The sequence below is a fragment of the Vespula vulgaris genome, chromosome 10, assembly GCF_905475345.1.
Source record: "Vespula vulgaris chromosome 10, iyVesVulg1.1, whole genome shotgun sequence".
Taxonomy (NCBI): domain Eukaryota; kingdom Metazoa; phylum Arthropoda; class Insecta; order Hymenoptera; family Vespidae; genus Vespula; species Vespula vulgaris.
The window spans coordinates 4,384,392-4,399,837 of record NC_066595.1 but is presented as its reverse complement, the minus strand read 5'-3'; the positions used below and the strand labels follow the sequence as shown (position 1 = coordinate 4,399,837).

The window sequence follows — 15,446 nt, the reverse complement described above, 5'->3', positions numbered from 1 at the left end:
CTTTTCTATTTTTACACGCACCGGCAGCATCACCGCCACCTTCGACATCATACCTAAGGACCATTCGTTCCTTTCAAAATCACTGCATTTTCTATCCCTCGGAGATACAATCGCATTGATAATCATAGATAGAATACATGTAGAGATTTAGAGAAAAAGAGAGAGGAAGAGAGAGGAAGAAAAAAAAGGAAAAGGAAAGAAAAACAAATCGAAAGCAATTTTAATATTATTATTAAAACCTATAGGTCTATGTCCGTGAAATTAAAATAAAACGATTACATCGTCCGCTATAAATTGATTTCTTTCCTATGGTTTGATTTGTTTCAATATATTTGATATGTAATGATTTAAAAAATATTAATAATTCTTCTTGGATGGAATGGATCGAATATGACTAAATCTCGAAATCGCGATCGATAGACTGCCAGTTGTTAATTTAACACCATTTATTATGAATGACCAACATAAGCGTAATTTCACTTTAAATTAGTTCAATCATCTGTTTATAATACATTTTATTTCATTGTGATATTTGAGACAGATTATTGTATGTTATCTATATAAATTTCTTTTGATTTTGATATATCCTTACTCACGTATACTCACACACATACAGATGATATTATTGTATAGATTATTCTATGCTTGTTGGTCAATCTATCCAATCGATTTCGACATCGTTAGAATAACATTGTCCACCCTCGAACGAGATAGGGAAAACGTGAGAATGAAAGCAGATACTCTTCACATTCCTAAAACTAAATAAATATCTGAGTATGTATAACAGAACGGTATAAGTCTATTTACTACTGAATAATTCCCAACATTTTTATATAATCTCAAATAATGATATACAAGCGTGTGTATTTAATCCTTATCATTGAAACTCGGCATTTACGTAACAACGTTATTTAATAATATACACGAATATATGTACGTATCTATGTACACATAAGAAATTCAAATCAAAAAATATTCCGATCAAAATTAACCGAGCGAAAGCAAAATTAAGAAAATAATTAGAACAACCTAAATTAATAGGAAATTAATAGATCGTTTCTTTTTCTTATGCGATAACTAAATTTTATCTTTGTAAGACGTTTCGAAAGTAAACACGTGAAAGTACTTGGTTCAAGAGGAAGGACATTTTGGTCAACATATGGGGATCTTGGAAGGTCAGGACCATACTCACGTTCTCGGCTCGTCCTTTTCTTTCTAGTCGAAGGGCCGTAGACAATGACGGTCGACGTAGCGACGTCCGTCTCTAACGTGCGGCCATATAATAATACGTTAACCGTTAAGCTGACTGTCTCTCTCTCTCTCTCTCTTTCTCTTTCTTTCTTTCTTTCTTTCTTTTTCTCTTTCTTTTTCTCTCACTCGGGGTCTGTGTGGTCCGCCATTGAGTCTTAACTCTTTGATGCATCGTGCACATATTCATTCGGTCTCGCGTCTCACAATGCCCATAGTGTCCATACACGAGCATTGTGCGATCCTCGCGCCGAGCGTTAAACTCCCCGATGTACTCTCTCTCTTTCTCTCTTTTACACACACACATAAACACAGAAAGACACAGGTACACATATAAACACTCATACGTATAGAAGAAACAAGATATTTGTTCCTCGTGCCGGTTCGCGAACGAATAATACCGTACCTCGCGCAATAACTCACTCGCGAGTAAAACATAAGCAGTTTATCGGACCGACGGCGATTTCTCTCTGGATTATATCTATTATACTTTATTGGAATTTCTAAGCTAACGAAAAAGGAAACGAGAAGATATTAGAAGACTCGATCGAGAAAGTAGGTGAACGAGTTTGGTAATTAGGTCAACGATTTCGAAATATTTATATATGTCAAATATTAGTATAGATATATACCGGCTAGACAATATAAATTATCGAAACGAACGAATAAATTATTTTGTCATTTTTTATCATGATTTATAATTAATAATTTATATGTTATAAGATGAATGTTCGCTTTCTTTTTCTTTCTTTCTTTTTTGTATCTTGAAAATATATCCAAAATCTTACGATAAGTTTCGTAACTTTTTAATTCTGGGAACTTTGAACATTATTATTTATAAACGTAACGCTTATATCTTGTTTTTTAAGAACTAAGATCGTTTTTTAATATCCGATACTATCGAATTAAAATTATATCTCAACTGTGTCTCAGATATAAGCGAGGACACTTTTGAAAAGAAAATTAGACGAAAAATATAAGAATCAAAGTGAAACAGGTAAAATATTATATAGTTTCAATATTACGTATTATTTTATAATTTATTAATTTCTAATGTGTGCGAGTGTAAACTATGAAAATAATATAAGAACGATATACTCGATCGAAGATTATAAACAACATCACTGGCAACATCACGAATGTCACCTCCAAACGTAATGACGCAAACGACCGAAAGAAACATTGTCGTTCTGATAAACAAAAAGAACGTCCTCTACGTAACATATATGTACAAGGACAACGATTTATCTTTCAGTCGTCTTAATACTTTCCGAGAGTGATATTCGAAATCACCATGTAAATACCGATAAAATATTATCGTTGTGTCGAAAGTAGAAAATATTCGTATTAATTTCTTAAAGAGATTTCTTACTCGTTTATAAAATTATACTTAAACAATTGTTTCGTATAACGATATATATATGCATAATATTGTATAATAACGTACGATGATCATTTTTATCGATAATGTTATTCCATCTATTTTGGAACCTCGACATAGATTATTATTCTTTCGAGAAGTGTAACGTGAATTAACGAGGTCGTGTACAGGGAACGAAGAGAAAAGTACAACGTGATGAGGACAATGACGTTCGAGGACGGCGATGAAAAATGACCGACAACGCGTTTTCTTCTGGCAAAAGAGTAGGAGGAAGAGAAGGAGGTGGAGGGAGAGGAGGAGAAGGAGAAGTAGAAGAAGGAAAAATTTTACGGCAACACCGGACATGATTTTCCGGACATTAACGATGCAGAGTTCCGGATCATCGAGCGGTTGTTCGAACAGCGACCCCCACGTAAGAGAGAACTACCCACAAAGGGCTAGAGCACTGTTTCCAATTTAGACAAACTCGTTCGAATAATAGCGAATTCATCGAGTCATTTCCGGACTCTACATGTTCTCCCTCTCTTTCTGTCTCTGTCTCCGTCTCTCTATCTCTTTCTTTCTTTCTCTGTATGTTAGAAAATCGTTTGGCTTAGCGTTACATTGAAAAATGCCATTTCATCGGCCGAATCGACGACCTATCGCAAATGACATCTTGAGGTAATTAATGAACGGCGTTGTTCGTACGAACGAACTTAGAAAAGCAAAAGTATTAATCGTTAAAAACGCAAGTTACAAAATTATTCCCTCTTTCAAACCAGCGTCATTTACTATTCTGTTTTTCTTTTCTTTCTTGTTTCTTTTTTTTTCTTCATTATCCAAAGATAATGTCAAAAATACCGACTGTCTCTCATTTCGGAATTTACAGTACCTTTATGACGGCCCTTTAGATATTTTACGAGCGTTTATCTGTGTTACGTCGTATCCAAACGAATGTGTGAAAACGTCTCTACGAGATAATAATGAACGTAAAAAAGTCCAGCGCGAAAGAAAACAAAAAAAAAAAAAAGAAAGAAAGATATAAAAAAGAAACAGAGAGAAAAATCTCACATCGGGAACTTTCTTACGGGAGGAATTCGATCGTTGTGTAAAATATTTGAACGAGGGTAAAAAATGAAAAATAAAGAGAAAAAAAATGAAAAAATAAAAAGAAAGATTTGCATCACCTCTTGATATTAACAGGTGTCCGTCCTCCAATCGGTAGACCGGCGTATCTCGTTCTTATTAGACTCTTAGCGATCGTAAATCGTTGAATTCGGCTGCGGTCGAGCTGCACGGCTAATTTTATCCACAGTTTACAAGCACTTCCATCGCTATAAATGACTGTTACGACTGTCATCTCTTTTCAATAACGGGTCGCAGTTAAAACGCAACGACGTAGGGTCGACTTTTGTTCATCGCTCGGTATATTTCCGAACGAGTAATTTTTCTCTATAGCCAGCACGAGGTGGATCTTAATCCTTGAGTACGAGAAAGAAGGAAGAAAGGAAAGAAGGAAGGAATGAAGGAAGGAAGAGAAAAAAAAAGAAAGAAAGAAAGATAGAAAGAAAGAAAGAAAGAAAGAAAGAAAGAAAGAAAGAAAGAAAGAAAGAAAGAAAGAAAGAAAGAAAGGACGTAGAGAAACCGGACGCGGTCACGTCGGTTTTTCGACGTGTTTCGGACAACACGCGTACGGTTTGGCGCGTTCCCAAAGCCCCGCGTCGGTTCGTTCTTCTTTTCCTCTTCGTCCTTTTCACCCCTTCGCGATTTCACCCCGATTCTAATGCAAATCGGGGTCAGTTATGGCGATACCCCCATTGCCAAGCCGAATACCCATTGAAATAACATTAATCTAGTGTGGCACTGAGCACGCCACACGGCTGCCACGTTCGATTATTCCTTACACTTCTTCACGACCTACAAGAAAGTCTACGTTCGATGAATAGAAAAGTCTCTACCTTCTTATTCCATATTCTCCTTCTTTTTTCTTCGTCGACTTAACGTCGCGAACGTTGCTTCATGGTAACTTTTTAAAAACCTCTCTCTTTCTCTCTTTCTCTCTATCTATCTTTCTCTCCTCTTGAAACATTTTCTATGTAAATATTTTCATCTTAGATGCTCGTTCGTAAAGTTCGTCCGGATTGTGTCCTTCAAGATGAATCATTGAGTTTACAAAAAGAATGTATAAAGATAAATAAAATTAATGTGATTCATAAATTCACATACACACATACACTCATATATATATATATATATATATATATATATATATATATATATGAGTAAATATAAGAGAAAATTCTGGCCGGTTCAGTAATTAAAGATGAAACTTGTCTCTATCGTTAATCCGATAATACTGTATCTCGAGAGAGAAAAAGAAAAAAAGAGAGCTACTTTTGAAAGAAAACCAAGAAGAACCGGAAGTCTAATCGTTTCTATGTTAAAAAAAATCAAGTGAAAACGGCATAGAAGTGTAGATCGCGCCGTCGGGCAAACGCGTGACGATATGCGGTGAAACAGCTAAGTGGAATTTATTGCACTCTCAACGGTCCGCCACACTTTTGTTGAACACGTTATATGTGGACCCGCGAGCGTATATAGCAGGTTTGCATATCCCTCTCTTTCTTTCTTTCGTAACATCGATGCATCTGCGTGTCAGTGGGTTGTACGTGTTTGTATTTGGTCAGAGAGAGATAGAGAGATAGAAAAAGAGAGAGAAAGAGAGAGAGAGAGAGAGAGAGGGAACGTTCGCTCTCGCTCGATGATTTACGTGCTTTCCGTTAGAATTCGTGGCGGACCATAAAACTGAATTAATCGTTCCGAAAAGGTCCTTTTTCTAGCGAAGCGCAGCTCTCGCTACTATCGCGAATAAAAAATAAAAATTAAAAAAAAAGAAAAAAAATAATAATAATAAAAAAATAAAGAAGGTTCATTCTCTTTCTTGTATTTTTATTCTGATCTTTCTTCTTCTTCGTTCGTTCGTTCGTTCGTTCGTTCGCTCTTTCTTTCTTTCTTTATTTCTTTCTTTATTTCTTTCTCTTTTTTTTATTTTTCTTTCCTTCTTTCTCTCTTCGGTCAAAAAGCATCGCTAAAATTTATGCCCGACTCGTTCGTCCACCTAGCACCTTTATAATTTTCTCAAAGCGCAACCTCATTTTCAGCTTATTCGTGGGTCGCACAAAGAGACGCTTAGGAATGCCACGTTTCCTGCATAAAAGAATATATTACGTCTCCGAGAAGGTTCGAAGCGCAACAACGTGTGCGATTTAAAAAGTGGACTGGCAACGAACGACAGAGCAACGAATTATTTTCTACTTTCTCGGAAGCGATTATTTAAATGGATGTGAACCGTTTAGAAAGCTTCGTTAAAAAAAAAAAGAAAAAAGGGGAAAAAAGGGGGGAAAGAGAATATAGAATATTGCGATCGTTGAGAGTTCTCGTCGAAAGATAAATTCTAAGGGGTGTACCTAACGTTTAAAGGGACCGAGAAAGAGGTTTTTTTAAAATATTTTTTCTCTCATTTTTTTTCAGGATAATACAAAAATGTGTTCCTTTTTTTTTTCTTTTTTCTTTTCTTTTTTTTCATTCGAAGGGGTTAGTCGCTGTTAGTTTCACCATGTTTCGAAAGGGTGAGATTATTCTCTCTTTTTTTTTTTTTTTTTTTTGAAGAAAGCATGAAACTTCACAAAACTCACCTGCTCGATCTTGAAGTGACCGTTGCGAAATTGAACAATTCGGTAAATCCGATTCGGAAAGGGGTTCGAGTTAAGGTGAAAGAATTTTCACAAGGGTACAAAAGCCGAACCCTTTTATCTCGAAAGGAAAATGTCATGAGAAATATTTCATATAAAAACGTACGCCGCGTTTCCGCGTGAGAAAAATTAAAGATCATCGCGTAACCCGTATAGTCAAGAATAGGTATAAGTCGCGAAACGAAACTCGATACTGATTGGTCGGATTGTGAACTCGTGAAACGTACGAGCCGGTTATTAATCGTCGAATCGTTTTTCTTCGATATCGAATAAGGAATCGGAAGAATCGTCGATCGACGTTTAAAAAATCGGATAGTCGCGTCTAATATACGTAAATATAACTAAGTGTATAAATATATTCTCTCTCTCTCTCTCTCTCTCTCTTTCTCTCTCTCTTGAGGTTGTTGAGAAAGGCCAATTCGTAATGCGCGATACGTTCCACGCTCCTTTGCATAATACGAATCTTATAGGGGGCATAACGTACGCGGCGCCATATACGCGCCGGTGTATTATACATGGTGCCTGCGGCGTGTACATAACGCGCAAGAAACGTCGCGACCTGAAATATCACGCCTCGACTACTTTCAATGGGATCTTGGCTCATAGTTTACGATCTTACGCCGGTAAGGAGTCTTTTTCTTTCGGGACACCCGATAGTGGAACGTTCCCTTTTGTCGTACAGCCCTTTACTAGCACCACCAAACTATTTCACTTTCGACTCTTCGAGGTATTAAAGGGTTTTACGAGCTTCGAAAAGGGTGAGCGATAGAGCTCGAGCGAAAAGTCGAAAAGCACTTTCTCTTCGTAATAGTTACTTACCTCTGCGATCGTGAATTCTTGATCGAATTGATCCTTCAAAGCTATTTCCTCGATGAACGATTAGGACGATTATAAAAAATAAAAATCACGTGGACGTCGTTAAGCGGATTATCGCGCGAATCGTCGGGGTTACATTTAGTTAGAAATAACAACAACAAAAATAAATATATACAATTACCGTCATTCTATCGTAATAAAATTAAAACACCTCTCGGTCCGATGGTGGTCGTCCCACCATTATGATGGCGTCGTTCGTGCAATTTGCCATATACCGATGAAGGGTGAAAAAATAAGTTATCTCATAGAAGAGCTCTTCTCGCAAGCCGACGACGACAATAATGGATCGGTACTTCCCCGTTTCGGCATTATATGGAAGAGGCGCACCACTCGAACGTGGTCCATTGATAAGAACTACAATCGGGGATTCCATTAGAAGGTATCGGCTATGGAGAAAGAGAGAGATGGAAAAAAGGGAGAGGGTTGCTATTGGCGAATTCGGACACGGGCTATCCATTACGAATCTACCGGTGGAATTCTGTCCTATCAATCTTTGCGCGAGAGCCGTGTTCATTCGTTCCTCTTCCTCCTTCTCATTCGATCAAATATTCGTCGGACGTTCGTTCGATGTGTCCGAAGGCACGAATCAAGCGTTAATGCATACCTACCTACCTACCATCGACGGCCAAGTGCCAAGGGAGAAATTAATAGTCATCCCTGCTCACCTTCTTTCTCACGTATACGCTTTCACGTTCCTCTAGCAATGTCCAGTCCACGCTGACGAGTGGAAAAATAACGTTTCGAGTTCAGCGAACGAAGAAGGGAGTGTTGGATGGACGAAATAATAAAAGAAAAAAAAAGAGGGAAAGAAAAAAAAAATAGAGAAAAAGAAAAATGTCTCCTCGCGAGAGAGTCCGGTGATAATACGAAAAAAGTGTGGGAGGGGTTAATCACTTTACTCGTTTAACCGTAGTAGATCGTAATTTATAATTCTTGTAATAATTTACTTAAAAGAGAACATACTCGATTCGACCGATTTTAGCCAACGTTTGTTCCGCTTGAAAAAACAAAAAAAGAAAGAGAGGAACTTTCGAGATTAGACATGGTACTTCGTAGCGTAATAGAGAAAAGGAAAACTTCATCTGTTACTGAAAAGCTTTCACGCGAATTCGACACGGACGTCGTTAACGAGCTGGACCACTACTGACCAAGGAAATCGTCAGAGTCATCCTTCGTTTTCTTTTTTCCTTATTTTTCTTCTTCTTCTTTTTTCTCTCTTTTTTTTCTTTTCTTTTTTCTTTCTCTCTTTCTAATGGAAAAGTTGCTGCAACGTTAAGCGTAGTACCCGAATGACGAAAGGGACGTTTCGTCGAGAGAAAAAAAAAAAAAGAGAGAAAGGAAAAGAAAAGAAAAGAAAGAGAGAGAGAGAGAGAGAGAGATAGAGAGAGAAAAGAAAAGAGCAAGGAAGAAAAAAAAAGACGAAGAGAAATAAAAGTTACCCAACCACTAACACATCTAACGAATAAGCATTTAGCTGCCACGATCGTCGGAAAATATCACGATGCTCGCTCGGTAAACTGGAGCTGAAGGAGAAGAGAACGGTCGTATTGAAAACGTGGGAAGCGAATAATCGGAGGCTCGCGTATCTATATCCATTGGCTTTTCGAGAATGGAGAACGTAACGCGCGAAATCGCGAAAGAATTTCGACGAATAAAAAAAAGAGTAGGAAAGGAAGGAGGAGGAAGAGGAGGAGAAGGAGGAGGAAGAGAAGTAGGAGAACGGTCGTAGAGGAGGAGGTGGAGAAGGGGGAGGAGGAGAAGGAGGAGGAGGATAAAAAGGAAATGCCTAGGTAAAAAAAGAAAAAGAACAGAGGACGTTTCCAGCCTTCGCTTCGTTTTCCAGGCTGACTCGACGCTCTCTACCCTTCTCGCGTACTTCGGCAAGAAGGGGAGGATCTATACGCGAGACATTCGAAATGTACGAGTTTGAAAAGCTCCAAGAGACGGAATGCCAAGGTAGGAGGATGGAAAAGACGGGAGGAGTACCAAGGGGTAAAGGGAAAACGAGAAAAGAGAATAAGAGAGAAAGAGATAGATAGAAAGAGAGATACACAGAGAGAGAGAGAGAGAGAGAGAGAGAGAGAGAGAGAGAGAGAAAGAGATAGAAAAGAGAGAAAGAGATGGAATGGAGTGAAACTTTTGCGAGGAATAGGAAAGATATTCAGGGATCCGCGGTCTAATTATGAGTTTGTGGAATAAAGCGAGCATTATGGCGACGCGCTCGTGCAGGAGGCATTCGGCGGTGCAACGCAGAGAGAAGCCTTCGTCGCATAGAAACGGGGACTCGGAATTTCCGCGAGTCCTCCATGGAGCCGATGCATAGATGCATGCTTGGATGGATGGATGGATGGATGGTTGAGTGGTTGGATAGATGGGTGGATGGACGGATGGATGGATGGATGGATGGATGGATGGATGGATGGGTGAGTGGATGGATGGATGAGTGGTTGGATGGATGGACGGGTGGGTGGATGGGTAGGTGGGTGGAATGGCTGTACGGATGGAAGGTGCTCGTATGCTTATATTATATAAGCGTATAGGCGGTTAGGCGGCGCCCTGTTACGGATAGAAACGGAAAGAGACAGAGACGAAAGGATGAGGAAGAGACAGAGAAAGAAAAGAATGAGGCATATAGACAGACAGATAGACAGAGAGAGAGAAAAAGAGAGAGAGAGAGAGAGAGAAGGGGATTGGGCGCACAAAATCCAAATGTTATTCGTAATATTCAGCTGTGGCGCGACTGGATAGATGCGCGTATAATGCGTCGTATATACATACATATATACCTACGTCGTCGGTGGCGGTAATGCGGTAATGCCGGTAATACCCGTATATATCGTAATTATGCGCGGATTCCGCGCGATACCCAAGTCTCCTAACCCCTCCTTCCACCTCTTCCTCTGGCTTCTCTCCCTTCTCTCTCTCTACTTGCATCTCTCTCTCTCTCTTCTATAAACGAGCTCGCTCGCAGCATCCACGAATTCCCTGATCCTCCGCCTACACGTTCCGACGTTCCACCTCTTATTCTATATTCCTCTTTGTCCCTTATCGTTCTTCTCTCTTCTTCTTATTCCTCTTCTTCATCCCTCGCCGATGGAATTATCTCTATCTTTCTCTTTCTTTATATATATTATATCTACATAGATATATATGTATATATATATATAGATATGATACACGCGTAGTACGTATACCTACATATCTTGTTCTCTCTTCCTGTATCTTTTTTCTCTTTTCTCTTCTTTCCTCTTTGTTCGTTCGCACGTCACATAGCGACGTCACTCTTTCACGCATCTCTCAGTCGCGAGGCGTCGAAACAAAAGTTGGCGACATAACGCGCGTTCTCTTCTTTTTCTTCTTTCTCTTCCTCCTCCTCCTCCTCCTGTTCTTCATCTTCTTCTTCTTCTTCTTCCTACTCTTCCTCCTCTCTCTCTCCACCAACCCTTCCTCAACCTCCATGACCATGGCCTCAACTCGTTGACTAACGAGTCGGTCGAGGCACACGCCTGCTTCGGAAAAAGAATGAAAGAAAAATACGTATGTACGTATACACATAGATAGGAGACTTAACATAAGAACCAACGTAGCAGCGTCCAATAGAAACGTTAGATTTGTATTCGTATTTCCTTCGATATACATACATATTTATAGGAAGAATGTGTAACGACTGCACCTCTAAGCGAAAAGAGAAGAATGCTTTTCTTTTCCATTTCTTTCTCTTCTTTCTCCTTCTTTTTTCTTTTTCTTTTTTTTTTTACTTTCTTCTATCTTTTCCCTTCAAAACCGGCAACACGTCGCGGTCGTTTCGCATTTTGTCTCCCGTTTCTTTTCTATATTCTACTTCTATCTATCTTCATCCTTTTTACCTTTTTTTTTTCTTCTTTTCTCCAAGCAAGCCACCTCCATTCTTCTTTCGTCGGGCAACGTCACTGTCGACGAAAATGCGAAAAAAGGGATACAACCTACTCGCACCTTTCAACGTACTTATATACACATAAAGATACTATGAAAAACGTACACGCGTCTATACAGATATAATATCTATGTACGTACATACGTTCATACGTACTTCTATGTACATATATCTACACACACACACACACATTTATTCGAAACGCGTGCATCGTGCGTGCGCGCGCTCCCTTTTCGATATTACTTCTTTCTTGCTAATTTCTTTCCTCGTTGGTATCCCATTCAAATCCTATGGCTATTGATGTCTCATAATTATTTTATACCAGCTTGAATCGTAATTATCCGCGCTTCGACTTCCCCCTCTCCCCCTCAACCAACCAACCAACCAACCACCCACCTATCCACCCACCTCTCTTCTCCTATCCCCGCATCCCAACTTATTCCCGTTTTTCGTTCTTTTCTTTTCCTTTCTTTTTTTCTCTTTCCTTTTCTTTCCTTCTTGTTTCGTTCTTCTCTGTCACTCTTTCTCTCATTCTCTCTTTTTCTCTTTTTCTCATTTTCGTGTTTCCTCGCGAACGAACGCGTGGAACCATAAGGGGGTAGACGAGGGGTAGTGGTAGCGAAACGGGGATGGGACGGACGGGGAAAAGCTTCTACTATACCGACAGAATTAATTATAGCTTGATTAAAGAGTTTCATTCGACGTGAAAAGCGTTCCTCGCGTGAATTTCATTTTTTTCTTTCTTTTATTATTTCCTTCTTTTTTTGCTTTCTTTTTCTTTTTCTTTTTTCTTCCTTTCTTTCTTTTTTTTTGTTTCTTTTTTTTTTTATAGCAAGTTTTGAAAAACCGCAAAACTTTTGGAACGTGGAACGTTGTTGTTTATATATAAAAAGAATTGTTAAACTCAGTAGTAGACGTAAACGTAAATCGTATACTTTGTTGTCATACGTTTTATAAGCGTCTTAAATATTAGTATTTATTCGTAATATTGCAATGTTAAAAATAATATTATAAAGAAAATAAAAGCGTTTATAAAGCTTATATAAATACTCGTCATCTATAAGCTAGGTTGGCCGAGCGGTCTAAGGCGCCAGATTTAAGCTCTGGTTCCCAATCGGGAGCGTGGGTTCGAATCCCACACTTAGCAAATTTTTTTTTTCTATTTTTTAGCAACTCTCATATAATTCATTTATTTGAATAGACAAGAAATATTAAAAGTACAGGTAGACAAATTTTTTTATGTTCTTTTTTTTGTTTTTTTCTTAGATTTTTATGATCATCATACATGCACATAGCTATATGCACATGGGTATTCAAGTATACGGATGTTCGTTCAATAATTAACGTCCAAACGATTCATTCAGACATATTAAACATTTCGCACTATAATTACTTTCCTAATACACTTATAAAATTACTACGAAGATACTTTTTGAATGAAATTTCCCAATTGATACGATTTATTAACTAAACGAGGTGACATAAAATTTGTGAATAAAAATGATGTTATCACGTACCGAGATAATACAATAACGTAATTCCGTTGAATGATATACTTATCGTTGTACAAAATTTCGTTGAAACAACGATAACGAGTTAGTTTGAAAAAACATTGACTCAAGAGACTACTTACAAGATCATCAAAACTACGTAAGCAGATATATAATTTCCATAACTATCTATACGTACATATCTACCTACATAATATATCTGTAGAAGATAATATATATGTATATATCCTATGCATAAGCACACTCGTACTGATTCATAAATAGATATAGATATAGTAGAGTTAGCTCGCTTGTGATTCGCGCACGAAGAGATCATTCGTAACGTTCGCGCGCGTTCAGGGATGGACAGCTCGACAGAAATCTCCGTGTCGAGTCTCTTTAACAAGACGGACGTGGCACGGCCATGGGGCCGTATTGTCGGACGATCTCCTTGCGTGAATCAAAGATATATTTCCTATCGGTGCGCGCCTTGGGTGGCTTCTCTTGTTCATCGCGACGTACATTAGCAGCTATCGTTCGTACGGACAGAGATCCGATCGGGATGTATCTTGGTGCTATCGCGACGTATCTGACAAGCATCGGACATCAAACCGACGTTGGAGGATCGTTACGAATCCTCTTCCCTTATCCTCGTTTCTCTCTCCTCTTCATTTCGACGGTGATCGTCTGCAATATGTATGCAGTATGTTCGATACGAACTACAAACTTTACCGATCGAATCGATGCTAAACGAAGAGGAAGGAAATAAAAGGAAACAATTATTTATTTCGTATAGTTATTGAGATTAGTAAAATCTGTTTGGAATTTGTTAAAGAGTTCGAGAGGTAGATAGATTTATAAGAAATAATACGCAAATATGGAAGAGAGAGAGAGAGAGAGAGAGAGAGAGAGAGAGAGAGAGAGAGAGAGAGATCGGTTCCATCCATCAATTATTTCCTATAGAAACGTAATCAACACACGAAGGAAGAAGGATGGCAGGAAGAAAAGAAGAGGATAAGAATATCGGTAGTGAGAGGAGGATAGTAAAAGAGAAGAGAGAGATAGAGATAGAGAGAAAGATCGTATGTATCGCATGTATCGCGCGTGAGAAATATCGTGGAAAAGGATAAGAGGAATATCGTCTCGATGATGATGATTCGAGTGACAGGAGCACCGTGCTGACGTGACACACTTCGTGGTCACGGTGTACCGACGATTCGTTCCCTCAGTCTCTCTCTCTCTCTCTCTCTCTTTTTCTCAAGAGTGAGCACAACACCTGCGAGAGGACCAATCAGGCATAGGAGGTGAACGCGGTAATAAATCAACCTGCACCTTTCCACGTAAGGTAGACGTGTGGAGAGTCTACTACGGGCCCGTATATATGCGAGTTATTATTTATGGGCGTTCGTTAGCGCGGCAACAGTTCGGAAACGTGTCGAGCCAAGGCGTAGGTATTTAAAGAGGTTCCTATCGCGGCTTCTCGCCAAAGACGACGACGACGACGACGACACAACGAAGAGGACGAGAACGACGACGACGACGAAGAGAACGGCGACGTCATCGATGTGCACCACACACATCTTGCCGTTCTTAAAATCTTTAAATAACGGCCCTCACCCTTGTCGGATATATTTATTATCCTATGCTCGACTTCCTGGTAGGTGGCTAAACCATGGAACAAACTATACCTCTGCAATACGATTTATTTCAAATTCGTTAGATTCTTTATATATATATATATATATATATATATATATATATATTTAGAAATAAATATATATGTATGTATGTATGTATGTATAGAAGGAGAGAGAGAGAGAGGGTTAATAATATCCGATCGAACTTTCGAGAATACTCGTTCGGTGTGTATTATTCACCCTCTTGATACCCCGAATCCAGTGGAGTCCAGATCAGTGATTCTATAAGCGAGATTGAAATAACATCCAATAGACGACGTTATCGATGTACCCTGGCTTCTTCAGCTATGGTAAAGGACTTTGCTCTTTCTCTCTCTCTCTCTATATCTCTTTCTTTCTCTCTCTCTTTCTCTATCTATCTTTCTATCTCTATATCTCTCTATGGTAGAAGCTAACGGAGACGACAAGGGGAGTAAAAGAGGATCGAAGGAGGGAAGGAAGGAAGGAAGGAAGGAACAGCACCGAGAGACGGATAGAGATTCGCCAATAGGAATTCCATACAATGCTAATTAAGAGAAGGGTTTATTCCCGGCCAAAGGGCACGAAAAGGAATTTGTAACACACGTGGATCACAATGGAAACGTTTATAGGACACAATGTCCCTTGTCCCGTGCAAGGGTTTCTCTCTCTCTCTCTCTCTCTCTCTCTCTCTCTCTCTCTCTTTCTTTCTTTCTCTCTTTCTCACTCTTCGTCTTCGTATCTTTCTCCCCTCCACAATTCGCCGGTTTCTTTCCTTTTTTCTATTCTCAAGTCTATCCGCGTATCCCAAAGTTATTCTTACGAGACACGCCTGATTCATGCAACAATACGAATCTCTTTTATCGCATCTTTTTTTCTCTCTCTCTCTTTTTATCCTATCTGGAGAAGCGTAACGGATGCACCTCCTTCTTTCGCACCTGAACTGGATCGACGTGATTATTAGAAAATATTTTCCTTGCATAATCGATCGACACCTGGAACGATACTCTCACATCGGCATTCGCCGATGATAATCGGAATAATAATTATTAAGAATAGATTCGAAGGCAAATCGTGCAACGTACTATCGAATTACTATGTAGGTAAGTAAGGTATACTACCTTATAATACATCTGCGAATCGTCGTCCATC

The 15,446-nt window shown here is 39.0% G+C and overlaps 1 protein-coding gene and 1 non-coding gene across 2 annotated transcripts in view; one reads left to right on the top strand and one right to left on the bottom strand.

Moving 5' to 3' along the window:
• The window catches only part of LOC127067205 (uncharacterized), a 188,026-nt gene that overhangs the window by 47,054 nt on the left and 125,526 nt on the right, over positions 1–15,446 (bottom strand). The window lies entirely within an intron of this gene.
• Positions 12,213–12,296, top strand: Trnal-uaa (transfer RNA leucine (anticodon UAA)). The gene has a single exon. It is a non-coding gene; the product is annotated as a tRNA-Leu (tRNA).